General features: G+C 35.0%; 1 protein-coding gene across 3 annotated transcripts in view; it reads right to left on the minus strand.

The window, feature by feature from the left end:
- Positions 1–19,487, minus strand: part of gdpd5b (glycerophosphodiester phosphodiesterase domain containing 5b) — a 96,798-nt gene extending 77,311 nt beyond the window's left edge. For all 3 annotated transcript variants that reach the window (XR_008838972.1, XM_056474513.1, XM_056474512.1), the window contains exon 1: positions 19,196–19,487. The gene's annotated coding sequence lies outside the window, so the exon portion shown is untranslated. The remainder of the gene's footprint in view (positions 1–19,195) is intronic.
- Between the last annotated feature and the right edge of the window lie 2,244 nt (positions 19,488–21,731).

The following is a 21,731-nucleotide window of genomic DNA, read 5'->3' on the forward strand; positions in this document are numbered from 1 at the left end:
GTCTTATTCTTCAAAGAGCGTGATCTATTCCAGTTCAGATGTCCAGAATAACAGGGTTAAAAAGGATTATTACACCATATGTATCATTGTTATTACTACATAACACAATATATATTGGCATGATGATTCAGTTTGAAAACAGTTTTTAACAGATACGCTGGCATCTAAGGAGCCTAAGGTGCAGCGTGTGGTGTGTTTTCTGTCAATCCGATTACAAGTGAGACACTGAATGCAGGTGTACATGAGGTCTGATGCTCATCCAATTTCAGCCACTACCGCTCATTCTGTAGAATGTGCAGACATTAGACCACCTAATTTCTGTCTACTGACCTAATATGAGACTGTTTTGGTTGTCTCTCACAACTTATGTATTAAGTATTAAGTATTTACACTTTGCTGTGTCATACCGTAACATGTTAATATCCAAAACATACCACAGATCACTTAAAAAATTGATTAAGATGCATTTGTTTGTGCTTGTTTTTTAATTGGTGAATGTTGTACAGTATTCTGGGTTATGAAAAGCACATTATTACTGTAATTATTACTACATTATTCTATATAAAATCATGGTTACAATCCAAATGTTCCATTTCACTATTTTACTTATCTTGCTTGTACGCTATAGCATTGTTTCACATATTTATAAGTGAAGACGATACAAGCTGCCATGACCTGACTCATGTTAACAGGTTGTTTATGTCTGACTCCCTTCTAAATGGAAGCTTTCCAATGCTGTGTCAGCACCCCCCTACTTTCTCTCTATCTAACAACTAAAAGATATTCCAGTCACCATCTGCTTACTTAAAACTGCCAAATACCTTGAACAAAGAGAGTTAAAACACTTCCTTGCTAAGGAGTAAATGTGACCACAGATTAGACACTGACAGTGCCTTTTTAAAACTCCTCAGGCTGGAATTTACAAAGACCACAAACAGTTTAGACTTGACCTCTTCCACAGCACACCTAAATAAACACAGACATGGTCTGAGTGGTGCAAGACAGTGGAGCCGATTGTGAAATAATATTTAGAGTGGTGGAGTTGGACAAATCGAAAAAATATGCATTAGCCCTAGTTGCTCAATGAAATATCACTGGAAGATTGTCTTGGTAGCATGATGCATGCTACTTTAACACATCAAAATGTTTTATTCAGCCTCAAGTATTATAACAATCTTATTTCTCAAAGACTAGTATATAAAATGCATCCAGTAAAGTTTAGTCTCAAAGACAGAGCTTTGTTTTTTTTTTGTTTTTTTAAGTGACAGAGACATACTGAAGATCAAATACATATGCAGGGTATTTTTAAAAGGTTTTAAGGAATAAATAAGCAAAAATATGTGGGTTCAACATTGGTTAAGTTGTTAATGTAGTCCTTTAGTAAGGTATATATAATTATAAGTAGCTACTGCTCACAGTTATGTGTACTTCTTAAAAAAATATACTTATATGCTTTATTATACATGGAAAAAACAGCTGAAATCCAATTAGGCTTTTTCTTGGTGACAGAAATTGATGAAAAGGTCCACCACTGATTGATTTCATACATTGATCCGTTTCATCCAAGGATTCTGACGTGAAGAAAGATGTGCCAACTTCACAGAGTAGTGCTTGCTCGGAATGCTAATGAGAATGGCAAAATGCTGATGTGGACAACTGTTAATTCAGAGGGCCCAGAATGCAGACACCGCACAACATTACCACTGTGTATTTATGCAGTGTTTTTGAACATTTTTAAGGCAGCTCATGACATAAATATTGTAATAGAATTTTTTTTTATGTGACAGCAAAGTATGCTGCCTTTGAAGCTCGGGCCAATCTTATAGTAACATAAATAAAACATAAACCACCATGTCATTTTTTTGTCATTTCCTCATGTCAAGATATGAAATGAGTCTAAGGAGAATGCATGAGGACTGCAATCTATACTGTCAGAGAGCAAAAAAAATGTGACCACAATCAAATTGTATGGAGGAGAGAGAGAGAGAGAGAGAGAGAGAGAGAGAGAGAGAGAGAGAGAGAGAGAGAGAGAGAGAGAGAGAGAGAGAGAGAGAGAGAGGAGACCATAATTCTTCATATTGTCAAGGAAACTATGGACCTCTCTGTACATCATAATGTCTCATGGCCAGACCCAACATTGTTTGTGAGGACCGTAAACCATTGCTTTGAATCAAACTTCACTTCTCACAAGATTTTTTTAATATAGAATGCACATTTTATTGATCGGCTTCGCACAATACAAGGACTTTTGTCTCTTTTAGCTCTTTGGAATTTTTTATTCCAATTGGTCGAATGAAACAGCATGTTTAGAATGTTTAGTTGCTTATCCAACCATTTATTTAGTTTATGGACTACTCCAATAATCACCATCAACATCACTCTCCTCTTCTAATCTGAGATCAGGTCGCGATGACTCCAGGCTAAGTAATTCCCCCATCTATTCTTTTCCTTTGCAACTTCCACCAGTTTTCCTTGGGGATCCCAAGGCATTTTCAAGCCAGCTGAGAAATATAATGCCTCCAGTGCATTCTGGGTTTGTTCTGTTCTGGGGTCTCTTCCCAGTTGGACATGCCTGGAACACATCGACCAGATATTTAAAGAGCCCCTATTATACATGAAATAGGGTCATATTTTGGTTGTAAGGGTCTCCAACAACAGTCTAATATGCATGCAAGGTCAAAAAACACTTTCATGGTCTTATAATCTGCATTTATTTTTACCTAATTATTCCAGCGACTCCCATATGAATCGTTCAGCGCTATACGCTGAACGATAGATGCTATACGCGCTATACGTTGAACGATAGATGTCCAGCCACTTACGCTGCTATAGATGCTACAAAATTTTACACCTTTACATCAGACCATTTCTTTTTTAATTCAACAGTGCGATGTTCAGACCCAACTGTGTTAACCGCGTCAGCTAAACTCTCCCACTCTATTTTTTTCTTTTGTTATTAATTCAGGAGGACAAACTTGCAAACACAGTTTTTCTCCAGTCTACCTCTGATAGGAGCACCTCCAATTCACATTCTGTTCAAAGTTTCTCTTTTTGCTTGCTTTTGCCATTGCTTTTTCGTTTGGTTTTGCCAAAGTAGAGTCATTAGCATATTCATACGGGGGAGGAGGCAGGGAGGGGTTTTGTGCTCATCCACGTGCGCTCAGTTTCACGTTAATTCGGATGTACAAAGAGAATATGCGTTGGATTCCACGTACGCAGTGTTTCATACATCAGAATTTTTTACATTGTGCTTACGCAATGTTTTAGTATGAATTCAACGCAAGTCTTCGTACATGAGGCCCCAGGACTCCACCCATACTTTCAATCAGAGATGGGGTAGCTTTTTACAGTATTTGTAGAGCATTTAAAGAAAAAATTGAAGTGTTGTCAATTTGGCTGTCTGTTGTATTATTTTATATTTAATATTTATGTTGTTGTTGTTGTTTTTATTATCATTTGTTTACATTATTTTCCTGAATATTGACTTTTTTTTTGTATTGTGAATTTTATGTTGTGTGGGGTATACAAGTTCAATGAATGGTCTAATTTATTTATTGTGTTTGTATCTAATAAGCATAAAGATCTGTAGTTCATTATTTCTATAGTCAACAGCTTAGGCATGGTCCACACAGGTTGATGGACCCAAAATAAGGATAAAAGATGGGCCTAAAGCCCAACCAACATCTGCAGGTCACTTATCTGCAAGCCGTTATCCCAACCCTGGCTCAAGGAGAGTCCCTTATATCCCCATTTTAGGCAGGGTCTCTCTCTCTCTTGGTTCTCGAAGTAAACTTAAAATTTCTAGCTGCTTACCTGTGCATTTAGAGACAGAGCTTTTGACAGCTCAGCTCCCAGTATTACTAAGGGCATAAAAATCCTGCACTGCATTAAGTTGGTAATCAAAGCAGAGGGACCCTGTTTTGTGACTTTGAGCTCTGGGCCGATGCTCTAATGTTAGAAGAGGACTTGGAGTAGAGCTGCTGCTGCTTCTCACTGTTGGAAAGAACCGGTTATGGTGGTTTAGGCGTATAGTTGGGATACCTGCCGTTTAAAGAGCCCATATTATGGGTTTTTGAAAATGCCCTTCCATGTAGTGTGTAACACAACTCTAAGTGAAGTGAAATATCCAGCTAAGGCTTAAATTTGTAGGTGTACAGTGTTTAAAACTATTGATTCATCTATAAAAGAGTCTACTCATAGTGCTTCAAACGAGTCATCTTGATAACGAGTCATTAGGTGTTTTGCGATGACGCGACTACGAAACACAAGTAGTTGCACACGCAAACCCGGGAGATTTAAAACCTGCGGCCCCGCGGAAACTACATGCTTACAAAGAACCCACTACATGCTTACAAACTGAACTCAAGCAAAAAAAAAAAAAAAAAAAAAAAAACAGAGAGCCTTGAGTGAACCCAGCATCATGTCAAAATCCCCTTGTTCATTATATAAGGGGTTAACAGGAATGGATTTCAAAAGTGGGGTGGGAGGGCAATAGAATTAGTGGTGTGTTTTTATCAGTCTCTGCAACGTAAATTAATTAACGTCTGGTTAAGAGACACATGGCAATCAAAAAGAAATAAGCAAAGCCCTTCATTTCCTACTATTAAATGACTAATAGACTGCCATACCATGACAGCCATCATAATCATGATAAAAGGTTTAAGAACTGGAGAGGGTATGAACTGAGCCACATGGCCGACGAGTTTCCTTATTCATTTTCACTTACTGAGTCCTCTATCCTCTTGGGTGGAGAGATCAAGCAAACAGTTTTCGTCATGTCTCGTAGGACAAGGATAGGACATCTTCAATGGGGAAAAAAACCCAGTCAGCAGAACGCTGAGCCATGAGCATCTAAAGGAAGACCTTGATCTGATTGATCGAAGACGCTGTAATAGATTTGAGTTAAAAATATTCCCTTTCCTCTATTGTATACGCTATTGTAGCCTTGAACATGACCGTTAGACATTGTCATTTTTCCACTTGACGTCTTCTTCACTGTATGGACAGAGTGACTTTCACTTAAAGAATTATACCCTGGCCATAATAAATGCAAAAAAAATAAATAAATAATAATTTGACAGCCAGTTTCAGAAAGTTAAATTCAGCACCACTAAACTGTCTTTCTTCTCTAAATAATGAACAATTAAAACTGGGCATTATTTAGAAGTTGACAAGATGCAGCAAGCACTTTTTCAAAGACAGACCTATGCTTTACAGTGCTAAATGCCTATCAGTGTAATTATAAGGTTAGCAATATAGCGTTACAGACAGCTCGTTCCTCCCTGACTGGAGACAGTCTATGATTTAAAATGCCACCGATGAGAGCTGGTTGTGTCTGTATACTCAGGATATTTTAGTTACTCTCTGGCACTAATTAAAAGCAGCAGGTGGTACCATTTGGGGAGGGAGGGGGTGGATGTGAGATAGTAGACAATAGCCAAAATCACACCTGACCCACAATGCACTACATATTTTCCTTATGGAACAATATCTAACAAGAAATGTGCTTAAAAGGCATTTTTAAAATGACAATATTACAATTCATAATTACGTTCTACAAATAGCATATGCACAGTTCTTCTCCCCTCTTAGAATGTTTTAATATATTTCCGGGTTAATTATGATCCACATGCCTTTTAAGATACCATTCTAAGCATCAAAACACAGCATAGCAATGTGTCACATGATTTACATTCCACACTAAACCTACTAATTCAGTGTGATTTCTGTTATGATGTGCCCAAACTTATTTAGTGATTCCCTATTAAGCATCCTGTATAATACACACAAACATAGTACACCTGGGGATACTCTTCCCAAGGCCTCTAGAGACTATGCAGCACCATTAATGAGATCCAAGACCTGTAAAGAAATGATGTCAATGTCTCCATAATCATGGACCAGGCTTTATCCTGAGCTGATGCTGCAGCAGTCATGGAGGATTGGAGAGCATGAGACTGATTCCTGAAAGACCCCAGTGACAGACGAGTCTTTGCATTGATCCTTTGGGCCAGGCTGATCACCCGCCTGTGACCTACCCACACCAGCAGTTCTCCACAATAGACGTCCAGTGTTCTTCAGTCTCTGGTACCTAGACTGCAGCTCTGCACAGAAAGTTTGGCCAGAGAAAAAAATTGTCGTACCCAACTGAGCCTGGTTTCTCTAGTGTTTTTTTTTCTTCACTTTTGTCAATTGGTGAAATATGTTCCTTGCTACGGTTGCCACGGGCTTGCATGGTTCGGGATTTGTGGAGCTGCGCATCGATGGATTTGCTCTTCAGTGTTTGGACTTTCAGCAGTGAAAATTAAACCTCACTGAACTGAACTAAACCGAACTTAAACTCTGAAAACTGGACTGACACAGTTTCAATTTCAATTTACTAGAACTACTATGTTAAGCTGCTTGAAAACAATCTACATTGTAAAAACGCTATAGAAATAAACATGAATTGAATAGTAGCGCAAAAAAATTTGCCTACAATATCATTCAACATTTTTGAGGGAGTCATTTTTTTAATATTTACATTTGTTTTAAATTGTATTATCATTTTCGCTAGTCAACATATGAGACTTAAAAAGAAAAAAGATCTTACCAACACCAAAATTCCTAAGTTGATACGATACTAATAATTAGTGAAAAGATTTTCATTTATGATCAACATTTTGTGTCTTTCAGTTTTGGAACTGCAACTGATTGTATAAAACATTTGACAAAACAATCTCTCTCTCTGACATTGTTTACACAAGCTTATCAGAAACAATGTAGCTGTAATTATGAACACAAGTATCACAGATGAAAGGCCATCCAACCTCACCCCATGCATCATTGTACTGATGTGGTACAGCTCCATTTTTTAAAAGATTAAATGTGGTTAATTAACTACCCTATTATTTATTCAAGAGAGTAATGAAGCTAAAGAAATAACACCACTCAGTGGTGCTCTTTAAGCAATCATTCCTCCTATGCCATCTAATTGACTGCCTGCAAATAGACCATCTTTGGTCAGAATTTACTCCTGTGTCAAGCGATCTCTAGGAAGCCTTTTAAGGCTTGGTTTTGACAGTCAGGAAAAATCTGGTATGTTTCTGGTATTCTGGCAAAAAATGTAAAAAATTATATCTGAAAAACCTAAACACAAATCTGCTAAATAAAAAAGACTTGGTGTGGAATAATCAAATCTCAAAAAGCTTTACTGAGAACACAAATCGTAATGAAAATTAAATATTAATCAATTACAAAATGAAAAAGTTGCTAACCTTGTATGTAGTGTAATCCTTTGTGTTTAAAATTGTTTTCGAAAAAACATCTCAAAAGAGTGAGACAAAATGAAGGACTTAACACCTCCTACACACAGGGGACAGAACAAAACCAACAACAAACCAGGATAAACATACTGTGCTCAGATGGCTTCACTCACTCCAAACAGAGGGATGCTGAGCTTGGCACGTTTTCCATCCAGATGAACCCACTGCCCTCCTGAATGCTAATACCGAAAGAACAAGAATGGCTAATGGAGCAGTTTGCAACAACCCCTGGTGATTAAATCCAGTGAACTGGTGAGAAGAAAGTAATTCTGGATCAAATCTTAAATATACAGTTGGCGCTGAAACATTTGCCGGGAAAACTTGCACCTGACAAAGGCATTCGAGGCATGCGGACACAGAGGGAACATTGTTCTGGATGAAATGAAGGTTACCAAAGTTTTAACTCTCCCTATGCCACTGAAAACCTCACAGAAAGAAAGCACAGGTGACATCTGACTGAATGGGCAACATGTCAAATTTGGCCACAGTTTTTCTTTTTAATCATGTGAATTTTCCAGGCTTGTAAAGTCTTCCAACTGTTTAAAGCCATAGATATTTAGAGCACATCACAAAAGAAAGAAAAAATATGAGAACATATTGCAAGTTTTTCCACTGCATTAAGAGCCAACTTTTATCATGTTACATGCATTCGTGTTAAAAGTTGCACTTGAACACACCACAAAGACTAAAGCTGTACTATCATGCTGAACAACAGTTTTAAGAACATTCGAGTATGGCTGCACGATTAATCAAAGATGATTTTCATGAGTGTTTTGTCAGTAAAAGACAGTTCTGCAAGCAGCAGTAAATCTTCAACTGTACAAAAACAGTAACGGTTTTCAAATGGAGAAGTGCTTTCAACACAGAGCCATAGCTCAGTGACAAGCTACACAAAAAATTGAGGACGATTTCCCGATTTTACTGCTGTTGCATATCAGTGATTTACGGCTCTAATATGTTGCTGTTGATCTTAAAGCGCCTGAAAATACCACAGTCCAGTGCTTGAAATAAATTATTTGGTGAGATGATTCCATAGTTGTTATGATTACATGTTTATTGGTCATCAATAAAAGCAGTTAAATTCTCATTTTGATTTCACATTTTACAGTTTGTCTCACTTGCTTTGGCTCAATTCTTGATTGAAATGTTTATTTTCCAAAACAATAAGTTTAATTCCCAATCTAAAATTAGATGATTGTTCACTTCAGAATGCCATTTCTTATTGATTTAAGCAAATTTCAAATTCTTTGGCACAAACAATAAGTACAAATTTCTGTAGTTTGTACAAAAACTAATTGCATATGGCTTGTTGATCAACACTAAAAGGAGTCGATTCTCATTTAACCTGTCAAACTCTTCACTACTTCTCAATCATTTTTCATCATGTAAGCCATCACATTCAAAACAGTCTATTTAATTATCAAACATTAGTATGCACAAGTTTACACCATTAATATATGATATTGACATTGTTATAATGTCTGCTAAATTGGTAAATGACCTTTAATTGCAATACGATTTGAATCAACTATTTAACCAGTCAAGTCTGGGAACATAGTAGTCAACATTTGAGGTGGATCAAAACGTTTCAAAGTTGTCCAAAAACTATCCAGCAACACCCATTCTTGCCTTCAAATGTTGACTACTGTATATGAAGATACAATCACAATCACTACCATTAACTAATTTACTTTAATTATTTTTTCTTGAGAATGGAGAACTTCCACAATCCTAAACTGCAGCATCATGTTTGTGGAAGGGCAATTGGAAGACTTGTAATCTCTGGCCTGACCAACAAGAGTGACAGAGTGTTCACCACGAATATATTTTTTTTATTTTGTACTTTTTTGTGGTAACATAAGAAATATGAAATTTTCAGAACAGTAATTGGACAAGCAAGACATGGCACATGCACTTTGCATGTGATGCATTCTTACAAAAATAAATGTGCTGTATGAATACAAATGTTTATATATTTATTTCACATTTTTTAAACCTTAATTTCCATGGTTGACTGTCATTCTGAAAAAAACAACTAATCATTTTAAGCCGTGTGGTTCACACAATGACAAACACACTATGTTTTGGTGGCCTTGGCCAAATTACTGACATGATAGTTAGGTTTTGAAGCATGAATGAAATGTTTTTGGGAGAGTAACTACATTCGCAGACATGCTATAAAGTTTTGAAGTTCCATCAAACAGTTTTGAGATTTGCACTCACAGTTTAGAGAATGTCAAGTCTGTTTTGAAAAATGTGCCAAAGCAATTGAGAAAAACTAAGTTTGCAGTGTATTTACGGTTTCTGCTCAACAGTGCCATTTGGCCTTTGGAAAAGATTTACTATTGATCACAGAGCAGTGTTACCCTGACAAGATGTATGAGAACAATCACAGTTTTTGCTGAATGTCAATTAATTGTCCAATGTTAGCCTGGTACAATGCAACACAATTAAAAACCATTCTTGGTACAGAATTCTAGGCACAGCTAGAAAAGCATCCTTATCCATGCTGGAGTGGTAGAGCTTGTGTACTTGTGACATCACCACTCTGTTGCCTAGCTATCAGTTTCTCCATAGCTGGTCAGGTGAAAGTGCCCTAATTATTTTATCATATGTTATGTCCATTTGTTATTAAAAAATTCAAAATCTAAAAAAAAGAAGCCCCCAAAGAAGAAATTACTTATTTGTTTACATTACACTTGCATTACCAAGTTAACCACTGACAAATTTGCATTACATTCCAGAGAGCTGCGCTATCAGCAACACCGTTTAAAATGGAGCCATACCATGTTGACAGGCTCAGATCAGCACAGAATGCAATGGTTACGTAAAGAGAAGCGTTCGGGCCAATAATGGAAAAGCACCTTAATTTAATGGCCAACCAGTAAGTGTGGTCTACTTTACACCTGAATGAGTGAAAATAATTTGATCAGTAGGTGTCAATTAGGGCTGGGCATTATGGCAAAAATGCAATCTCGTGATCATTTTCCACATTGAAAGATAATGATATACATTTCGATACAAGTTGTTAATGTTTCCAAATTTAAGAGTAACCCCAACAATAACTGAAGCCACAAAAATTTGAGGGTCCATTAAATGGCATAACATATTTTCGGCGGCCAAAAATCTCTAAGATCCACACACTTTTAGATTCCCATTGTTGCACATTTCTGCTGTGTGTTTGGCTCTTGGATCAATATAGAGTAAAAAAGTCCATTGCTTATTATTGTAATTAAGATGCATTTTATCTCAATTCGATACGATATCGTTTATTGGCCCAGCCCTAGTGTCTATACTCTATTCATCATTCAAAAATGGAAATTGTAACTAGGACTGCATATACAAATTGTAAATAAAACATTGCTTGCTTAACATTTTGAGTGTAAACAATGTTGATTATTTTCTTCATTCCAGATGGCTCATGTTGTTATGAATGCATTCACATATTCAAAGAGACTTGTTCACTAAACTGAACGGAAAATCAGAAATCTATCTTGTACCGATGGTGCCAATGCTAACATATGGCAACTCAACATGCTCAATCAGCCAAAAAGTCCCCAGTGGGGTCCAACTAGTGCCAATGGAGCAAAATATTCTGACTGACACTCAACAACAGCCAAAAGTCACAGACTGACAATTTTGTGACAAACATTTGCAAACAGATTCCTTTTCATTCCCGATACATTCCTTCTTGATATCACTCCAAAAAAAATGCAACTAGTAAATCTTGTAAACTTGCTTAAAGCCACATTCACACCGCAGTCAGACAGACCGATAGTAAAAAAAAAAAGTTTTGTAGGGCGAGTCTATTGTCTAGTTTATAGTCTGGTGTCTACTGGCATCTATTGAAGCTAGTTTTCAACAAATGATCATGCTAAATTGGAACTTGTAGAATATTTCAAAAGTGACATGATGTAATCTGATGATTACTTTTGGTCGCCCCCTTTTGGTATGGAATGAATTGACCTTTATAGTTGTTCCAGTTGGTCTGTGGTATTGTGCCCTGCTCCTTCCCATTGTGACTGGTCAGCTTTCGAAAGCATAAATGTAATGAGTGCAGTAGAAAAATTAAACATTCTTCAACTCTCGACCATAAAAAAAAAAAAAATTAAACGGATGCCTCATCATTCCAAACTACATTAGCCTCTGGGGAAAATGCTTTAATGGACATGTGATCGACAAGTAATAGATATCTTCTTCTACATTGTGATGTAGAGTAAAACAGATGAAGGAAGACATACAATTTAGAGCAATTATTTGCTTCCGTTTATAGGTTATTGATTTTTTTTTTTTTTTTTTTGCTCTGGCATTGCACTCAGAAATTAATTTTGAGCATAAGTCAATATAAGACAGCACTGAACCATCAGATTCAGTTTAATCCTGGTAATGCATTTTGTATAAAATAAAGCAGAATGCCTTGAATATGAACACAACATGCTAAATTGCATGTTTTCGGTAAATTTTTGTGTTTTGATTCAAATATACTTTATGCTTGTTTTCTATGAAAACATCATTAATATGCTGCTTTTAGCTTCTGGACACTTCTGTTTGCATTTATATAATACGCATCATTAAAAGGTGTGTACTGAGTCTGGTCTTTTAATATCATAGTCTTATTAAACGAAGTACAAACATGGTTAAAAATAACTAGTGGGCAGAAAAGAAAATCCTTGCCCTCCAGGTAGGCGTACATAAGCTGAAACTCATGTATAAACTATGAATAGATGTACAGCATGCCTCGCCTCAAATTTGTTCACGGACTGATAATATGATACAGGCTAGTACTTAATCTTGAAACACTACATGTCTGTTTTGTTTCAACTTGCGCGCCAAATTTGGTAAGCTAAGGTCATCACAACAATATAATATAATATAATATAATATAATATAATATAATATAATATAATATAATATAATATAATATAATATAATATAATATAATATAATATAATATAATATAATATAATATAATATAATATAATATATATTCCAATTCTTGTAATCCTGAAGCTACTTTTCAGCACACCAAAAACCAAATGTGCCATAGCATTAGCCAGCAATGGGCCACTGTTCATTGAAAATGCTGCTAATTAGTAAAGAAAATCATTTGTAATCAAGTAACTACAGATTTCTTGTCCAAGTAGCAAGTTAAAAATCACCAAGCATCAAGCACAATCAAAATTAAAGACCCTCAAGTTTCAAAGCCCACCTCATCAGATGCGGTCTCTTAAAAAGGACAGACGTCATTTGGTCCAATAATGATGCAATGCTGTGCTTTGAGTCAGAGTCCCGTCCATTATTCTTTGACATGTGGGAGGAGGGTGTGAACTAATCAAAGACAGCACATGGCTCAGCTCCCACAGGACTGACAATAATAATAATAGGTCATCTCACAGCATCACCCAGCTCACTTACGATAAGGAGGGATAATTCAACGTTACACACACCATGCTTGATAACTGGAGACTGTTTTCTTAGAGATGGGTGGCAATGATTCTTCTTACTCAGCTCTTTGAAAAGATCTTTAGAGCCAGTAATCAAGACAGAATGCATTTGATGCAAAAGCAAAGGGTTGCGTTTCAACTTTTGTTCTGGTTTTGTTTCTAATGGCATTTTAGATGTGTCAAATTAAGACAAGGCAAGGCAAGTTTATTTATATAGCACATTTCATACACAGTGGCAATTCAAAGTGCTTTGCATAAACAGGAATAAAAAAAAAAAACAAGTATAAGAGAAATAAAAACAAATAATAAAAATTATAAAATAAAAAAAACAGATAAAATGTCTAATAAAAGAATGAAAAAGAAGAGAATAATAGTGCGATCTGTTGGACGTAGTACAGTGCTCATTCAGTAAAGACACAGCTAAACAGATGTGTTTTCAGTCTTGATTTGAATGTGCCTACTGTTGGAGCACATCTGATCATTTTTGAAAGCTGATTCCAGCAGCGAGGGGCGTAGTAGCTGAAAGCCGATTCACCCTGCTTTGACTGAACTCTTGGATTTTCTAGCTTATTTGATCCTAAAGATCTGAGTGATCTGTTAGGTTTGTATTCAGTGAGCATCTCTGTAATGTATTGAGGTCCTAGGCCATTTAGTGATTTATAGACCAGTAATAATACTTTAAAATCTATTCTGAATGTAACTGGGAGCCAGTGTAAAGACCTGAGGACAGACATGAAATGCTCTGATTTGCTGGTTCTGGTCAGAATTCTGGCCGCAGCGTTCTGGATGAGCTGCAACTGTCTTTTTGGGAAGGCCAGTGAGGAGGCCGTTACAGTAATCCACCCTGCTGCTGATAAAAGCATGAACAAGTTTCTCTAAGTCTTCACTGGAAACAAAGCATCTAATTCTTGCAAGGTTTTAAAAATGATAGTATGCTGATTTACTAACTGATTTGATGTGACTATTGAAACTCAGATCTGACTCCAGAGTCATACCAAGATTCTTGACCTTATCTTTTGTTGTTTGACATTTAGTGCCAAGGTACACATTCACCTTAAGAACATCATCTCTGTTCCCAAACGCAATCACTTCAGGTTTCTCTTTGTTTAACTGAAGAAAGTTTTGGCACATCCAATTGTTAATTTCATCAATGCATTGGCAGAGGGTGTCAATGGGGCTGTAGTCATTAGGCAGTAAGGCTAACTAGATCTGAGTGTCATCAGCATAGCTGTGGTAGGAGATTTGGTTTTTTCTCATTGTTTGGCTCAGAGGGAGCATATAAAGGTTGAACAGGAGAGGTGCCAGAATCGAGCCTTGTGGGACTCCACATGTCATGGGTGTCCACCTTGACCTATGATCACCTATACTGACATGGTAACCTCTCCCTTCAAGGTAAGATCTAAACCATTAAAATAGGATTCATGCTACTGGTTTTCCAAAATATATATTATATTCTTGTAAACTTTACAAACGTGACTCACTCAGAATTAACGGGTAAAGCGTTGTTGAAATAACACTTAAATGGAACTGTAGACTGGCTGCACAAAACTAGATTATCTTGCAAAACAACCAGTGAGCGTCAGTGATGTAGGTTATGAGTGTACTGATTGTACCATCAAAAGTGCTTAAAGCAATGTTTGTACGGCCTGTAGCTACATGCCTTTTACGACAAAATTTCATTGTTAATCAGAATTGTCACATTCTGATTAAAGGGCTTTTCATATTTAAAATAGTTAGGGATAGTTCAACTAAAACTGAAAATTGTGTCATCATTTACTCACCCTTCACTTGTCCCAAACCTGTTTGAGTTTCTTTTTTCTGATGAACACAAAATGTCACTTTGAAAAATATTGGAAATAGTTTCATAGCATTTGCTTTTCTTACTATGGAAGTCAATGGTTGTAGTTTTCTAATATTCTTCAAAATATCTTATTTTGTATTCAGCAGAAAAAAAACTAACTCAAATAGGTATGGAACTAGGGCTGCATGATATTGGAAAAATCTGATATTGCAATATTTTATGTTTCTGCGATAAATATTGTGATTTGAATACAGTTCCACAAGATAATCTAACTGTATTCAGGTACAGAAATTGAATAATCACAAATTCTAGAGCAAATAAAAATATTGTTTCGTTTTCACCTTAAATTAAATAAATAAAAAAATAAATAATTAAGACAATGTCAATTTCTACTAGTGGGGTAAGTAAAATCCTCTTGTTTTCACTTTTTAAGATAGATATTTGGAATAGAAACAAGACAAAAATTCATTTTTATTAAATGTTTTTTTTTCATTAATCATACAAATTCAGTAAAAATACAGTAATGAAATACAATTCTGTAGCTTCTGGTCAACTAAAATTCAGACTCAACATTGCATACAGTGCTCAGCATATAGGAGTACACTTCTTACAAATCTCTCTTAACATTTTGTAAAGGAAGCTTTACAATATTATATTTGTGTATACATTAGATTAGTCAGTGCTGAAGTCAAATGTGAAGCTAATCTATCAAAGTAACTTATGATAACGGTCCAAAAGTAGTACACACAAATTTATGTTAAGGAAAAATATTAAATAAAAAAAAATTTAGAAAAAGAGAAAAATTCAAGAGAAAAAAATTTTTACAATTTAGTTGAAATTTTGCAGTTTGTAATTTTTTTTTCCAATATTTTGCTTAAATTTAAATGTATTATCTTTCTATTTCAAAAAATATTATTTTAAGAAACATCCTCCTGATAAATCTGTTGTTCAAATGCACCAAACTATGACCTATAGTCACTGAGAAATGGATAAAAACAATCATTTTCAAAATGGGGTGTACTCAATTTTGATGAGCACTGTATCTTCTAATATGACTATTGCAGAGAAGCACATTGCGATATTGATGCTGAAACCATATATTTTGCAGCCCTATATAGAACCACTTGAGGGTGAGTAAATTTTTATTTTTGGGCAAACTATCCCTTTATCCTTGATTAATTTAAAATTCCAAACAATATATTAGGTTATGTTTTAAATTTTACAATTCTCATAATTTACCTACAGTAACTTTTCCTGTCTATTGAGGAGACATCTTTTTAATTAAAACACAACTCCTCTCTCCTATTAATAAAAATTGTGTTCTAGGTTTATTATGGCAAAGGAAGCCCTAGCACATATCTTTAATGAGTAACAGACTTCTGAGTCTACTAGTGAGAAATATTAGACAATCAGAAAAAGTGATCCTAGCAGAAAGTATTATGAGGGCCATCAAATTTGGTGGCTGGCAACTTAATAGTAAAAAAAAAATTTTAAACATTGGCGAAGAAATAGTTGACAGTTAATCCTGGGTATCCATAAAATGATGTTTAAAAATCTAGAGATCTAAACCTTGGTAAAATCTTTATTGACATTTTTGCAGTGTCAGTGTCATTGACTGGACAAACTCAGCATGCATCCTGTTTACATAAAACCTTCGTTTTGCACATCCACATATTTTAGATTGCCGACTACTATCAAGTTTCCCTGAACAAACTTTTCAGGATTGTAAATGTAAGCATAAAACCTTTTCACACCAGTGCGTTCACATTCATTTGATGTTTCTGTTTTTTGACATTTTAAAACATTTATAAGCAAGCAGTATGTCTGTGACTTTTCCAAAATATATTTTTTATCTGATAATAATCCTAATGACAAGAGAACACTTTGTTGCTATAGCTAAAATGTGATTCTGTTATGCATTAAATTAATTCAAAACTTTACTTTTACACTTACTAAATTGGTTGTTTGGACGACACATTTTTTAGTAAGTAATTATGAGGCACATAAGTTGGTGTTGGTTGCCAAGTGTCTAGCCGTAACATTCTAGCATTATCATTTCACATCACACATGATTGGCATGCTTGGTTTACAATAGAATTATAGTGCTAACCTTAGGAGGGTTTTATACATCAGGGTAAAAAGCAGGGCAAACCCTGCTTGTATATTACAAGTGTTAAACATTTCTTTACCTGGGATAAAAAACAGTGTTTATAATGACAAAAACCTGCATTGACATGGTCACAGTCCATGTGAATGATGACTTCATTCTAACTAAAATAGAATATTGACTAGGGGGCCGGGTTTTAGTTTTTGCACTCCTCACTCTCATCTTTCTCTTGCACCAAACTAACGGTTGGAGGGGTAGGGCTTAGCATATTTCAACCAATTCATCAAACTAATGTCATCAGAGAAGGATTGCCTTTTCACAGAGAAAGCAAATGGTCAGATTTTTTATTAAAGATTACCAAATCAAACAGTTTTTTTTCCCTAGTGGAATAATTTAGCACAGATTAATTGATCACTTCAGTCCCTTTAAGGCAAGTCATTTCACTCGGTGGCCATCTTTGAAACGCCGCTCGGGCATTCTGTCTGAATGGGCAAACATAAAATTCTCCAAAACTGTTTGCCAAGCTTACGATTACATTGCATATTTGGAACCACCAATAAAATTAAACAATAACTGTCTCGCAAGTTTCATTTCTAAACGTTCTAATCAAACAAAATCAGCAGATGTTAAGGCAGATATGCACACTTGAAAAGAATGAAATAACGACATCAACCTCATTTATGGCCGTTCTACACATTATAATCCTCTGGATCATCCTTCGCCTGATCGCGCTGCTCTTCTGAAGTAATTCACAACTTGGTCTTGATGGCGAATCTCCTCCAGAAATGACAGCGACTCTTTGTTTATAAGTTTGTCGCCGTTTGACTAGTTGCTGTCATGTGACGTGCGTTTGACAGGACTGACTGTACCTAACTTTTGTTTCATACAAATTACAAATCCAGAAAACTTTTGTTATCAAGTGCACTTGGTTTATTTAAAAGTAAAGATTTCAAGCTTTATGTGGATATATTTCTTATGTCTGTGAAGCAAGTATTCACTCAGATTCCAGTTTGTTGACCACCAAACTATCGTAAAAGCAGACGTTTCTGCTTCTGTAAGAGTAGGCGGGGCTTCATTCACCATATTGACCGTTACACTTTTACCCATTCAAAACTATACGAGTGACATTGTGTATTCTACAGTCTTTGAGACCAACAATGTGCACTAGCAAAATCAACACTGTAAATTTTGATGTCATGCAGACTAAACATAAGTCATTAAGTGCCATGCAAAACCATTAGCTTCAACTCCAGAGTGAACCTATATTCTGCTTTGTAAAAATCTTTGGAAATTTAAAAGCTGACATTTTAAAAGATTCTTACACTGATTTCTTAATTTATCTGCAATATTGCAATTGTATATACAAGAACGGCATATCCATAAACTTCAAACAATATAATTTGTTTGCAAAAATGATCACATTCTTTGATAGGCTGCATTCCAAAACATAAAGGCCATACATTCTGTTGATGTCTGTAAAAGTGAAAAATAAATGTCTTCTGGTGTTTCTTGGCTAAACATAAAAGTATCTACAGTGACTGCACTGTAAAAAAAATCCTGGTTGCCTTAAATTTAAGCTGAATCAAAAAAAAACACTGACTTAAAACAACTTGCGTAACTTATAAAATTAAGTTAGAACATGATTAACTTAGTTTAATAAGTTACAATGTCCAAAAAAATATGCTGTCAGATCTAATTGATCAAATAATAGTTTACATTGTGGGTATATTTATATCAAATTTGCTAGGATTTTTATTATTATTTTTATGCTTGATTAAAATAGTTGAGTTAAAAACACCACAAAGCATAAACCAACTAATAGCACGTTCCCAACTATGGGTTATTTTAACCCTATTTGGGTTTTTTTGGGTTAAATGAAAATGCAAAAAAGTGTAGAAACCTTTTTTGGCTTATTTGTTGCCATTAACAACCAGTTTTACAACAATAATCATGGTTAAAGTATGGGTAGTGTAACATAGCAATGGTGAATTTGTTCATCTTGTAGTTTGTCATTTATTTTTTATTATTCATAGTAATCTCTTGTCATTTTGCGTAAAGACATGATTGCAAAACCACCAAACGCTCAAACATACTTGTAATATGTACATTATATAATAAAAGTCTGATGACTAAATCATCGACAAGTGCGAAAACGCCATATTATTGCTATGGTTACAACGCATTTTTTGTAAACTTAACGTTAGTTTCAGTTTTGTGGTAATCAAATTATTAAAAAGCCAAACATATGTTTATATTTAATATATATAACGTTATCCACCCTCTCAACTTTTAGTTCGGACTGTCATATTGGCTGTGATTTTAAAGACCCCTCCACCCCGCAGCTTGTCAACATTTAATCCAAGCGTCCACATCTGGTCACGATAAGTCTTTTAATATTACGTAAATGGTTTCATTAATCAAACAAACAAACAAACATTACGGTACGTCAAGGGTCAACCGGTACATTCAAAATCTACACGTTTAAAACAGCGGCTGCCATTTTAAAATAAATAAATAAGCGACATAAACAAGTTCTTACCTTATCTAGAGGCGTTTGTCTTGTAGTTGCTCAGCAAGTGAACTTTAAATGAACGTTTCCTGTGTCCTTCCTTTCACACCTAACGGGACAGGTAGCCAACAACTGACACTGCAACTCACTCGAAGGATATTAAAAAGAAGAAGAGACCAAATAAAAAGGCACCCGGTGTGCAGACACGAGAAGCACTTTGGGGTAGGATTAAAAAGTGTTTGAATTAAAAGCACATGCTGTTTGTTTGTTCTCTCCGGCGTTCTTTGTGTTGTCAGTTGAGTGCTGTACCTGCGCTCGTGCTTATGGGAGCGAGAAAGCAGCAGCCGATAGTTGGGCGGGGCAGATGCGCTGTGGGCGGGACCAAATCCTGCTCTGTACTACTGGTGCAGATTGTGCTCCCTACTGTCCAGTGTGGAGATGCTTTTAATCTAAATGATAGTGACAAATGATTTTCTTTGCTATGTGCGTATATAACATTTGCTATTTGAGTGTTTTCAAACTAGGCGCCGTATGGAAGTGCTGGGAGGTCCGTGGAAAGGTTTAGTTAAAAAGCCTAAAAATACAATAAATAAATAAAAAAAAAAAAAATTAAAAAAAAAAAAAGTAAAATAATAAGAATAGAATGCCATTAAAACAAAAAAGCATTGTACTGAGATGAATACAATAGTATAATATAAACTCAACAATTATAATTGGTTGAAAGTAATAGAAAAATGCATTAATAATGAAAAAAAAAATCCAGAACCGATCCAACATACGTATAATTTAGATTAAATAAAATTAAAAATACTAAAAATATTTAAATTATTAAAATAATTTAAAAATAGCTCATGTAAAAAATATAGAATAAACATTATATTAATATAAATGAGTAAAAGTTGCTTAAAAAGAGTAGAAAAAAGAAACAAAAAGACTAATTGGTTTAAAATAAACTCTAAAAATAAATAAATATATAAATAAGTATAGGAATGAATAAATAAAAATATAGTAATCTAATTAGTAGGATTTTTTTTCAATAAATATACAAATTTACAATATTTTATTTCTTTTTTAACGTATAAACTGGGTCTTATACAAATATAGTTGTAAAAAATGTAAAAATAATTCACAAACAAGTTTGGAAAAGATTTGGACCAAAACAGTTTTCAGATTCACTTTTAACATAATACTTCTCTAGTTCTGGTATACAATTATTTCAGTTTTTTCTCATTAGTTAAACTGTAGTTTTATTTAAAAGCCATTTATATCAACTCCTTTACCTAAAAAACAGAATCAGTTCAATAAAGTTCAAACAAACTTTGTTATCTAATAGCTAAGTCATTGAATGCATGATGTAATAAACATTCAAAGCTAAAAAAAAAAAATAATAATAATAATAAAAAACACTGTATGTTGTGAATAAAATGATTAAAAAAATTACTTGTAAAAACAAATAAGGAAGATTTTACAAGAAAATATTAAAGATTTCTTCATTTAATTCTAAATATTCTTTGTAATTGTGAAATGTATGTTTTTTAAAGTTGTAAAAATTTTTACTTTTCCCTTGATTCATTGCATAGGATGTAAAACTTAAAATTGTCCAATAATATATCTGAAACTTTAAGTTATCTGAATACATCTGAAACTAAAAGTTTTAACTTTTATGTTATTACTTAATAAAGTAAATGGTGTTAGTGATGCCAGCAGGGGGCGCTCAACCTGCGGTCTGTGTGGGTTCTAACGCCCCAGTATTTGATGGGGACTCTATACTGCTTAGTGAGTGCCGTCCTACAGATGAGACGTTAAACCAAGGTCCTGACTCTCTGTGCTCGTTAAAAATCCCTGGATGTCCTTCAAAAAGAGGACAATTTGCCCACTGGCCTCTGTCCATCATGGCCTCCTAACCATCCCCATATCATAATTGGCTTCATTACTCTGTCTCCTCTCCACCAATCAGCTGGTGTGTGGTGTGCGGTCTGGCGCAATATGACTGCCATCTCGTCATCCAGGTGGATGCTGCACACTGGTGGTGGATGAGGAGATTCCCCCAATGTGGAAAGCGCTTTGAGTGCCCAGAAAAGCACTTTATAAATTTAAGGAATTATTATTAATTATTATTAATTATTATTATTATTATTATTATTATTATTATTATTATTATTATTATTATTATTATTGATAAATCATACAAGCAAACATTAGTGATCTCCAACAAGTTGGTAAGTGTGTGTGGGCACATTTATTTAGGCTGCAGCATAATTGCTTCCCCTGACATTTCAGGTCCTGAGCAAATAAAAAGTCCCACAGCCTCTAATCAGCTGTTGGTCACAGCAACCAGCTGCTCACTTACCTCCAAACTACCTATATTTGTCTGTTACGCTTGTGAATATGCAGGCATAGATTTTTACTCATGAAATAAATACTCATTAAATAATCATTCTTTTCAAAGGTCTCTTACGTTTTGTTTCGTGAAATGCAAGAAAAGAAGACCCATAAACCAGATACAATTGCTTTCTTTGATCGCCACCTGGTGGACAACAAGGCGCACGATAACTAAGAACTTTCG

This window comes from Danio aesculapii, chromosome 15, assembly GCF_903798145.1.
Source record: "Danio aesculapii chromosome 15, fDanAes4.1, whole genome shotgun sequence".
Classification (NCBI taxonomy): domain Eukaryota; kingdom Metazoa; phylum Chordata; class Actinopteri; order Cypriniformes; family Danionidae; genus Danio; species Danio aesculapii.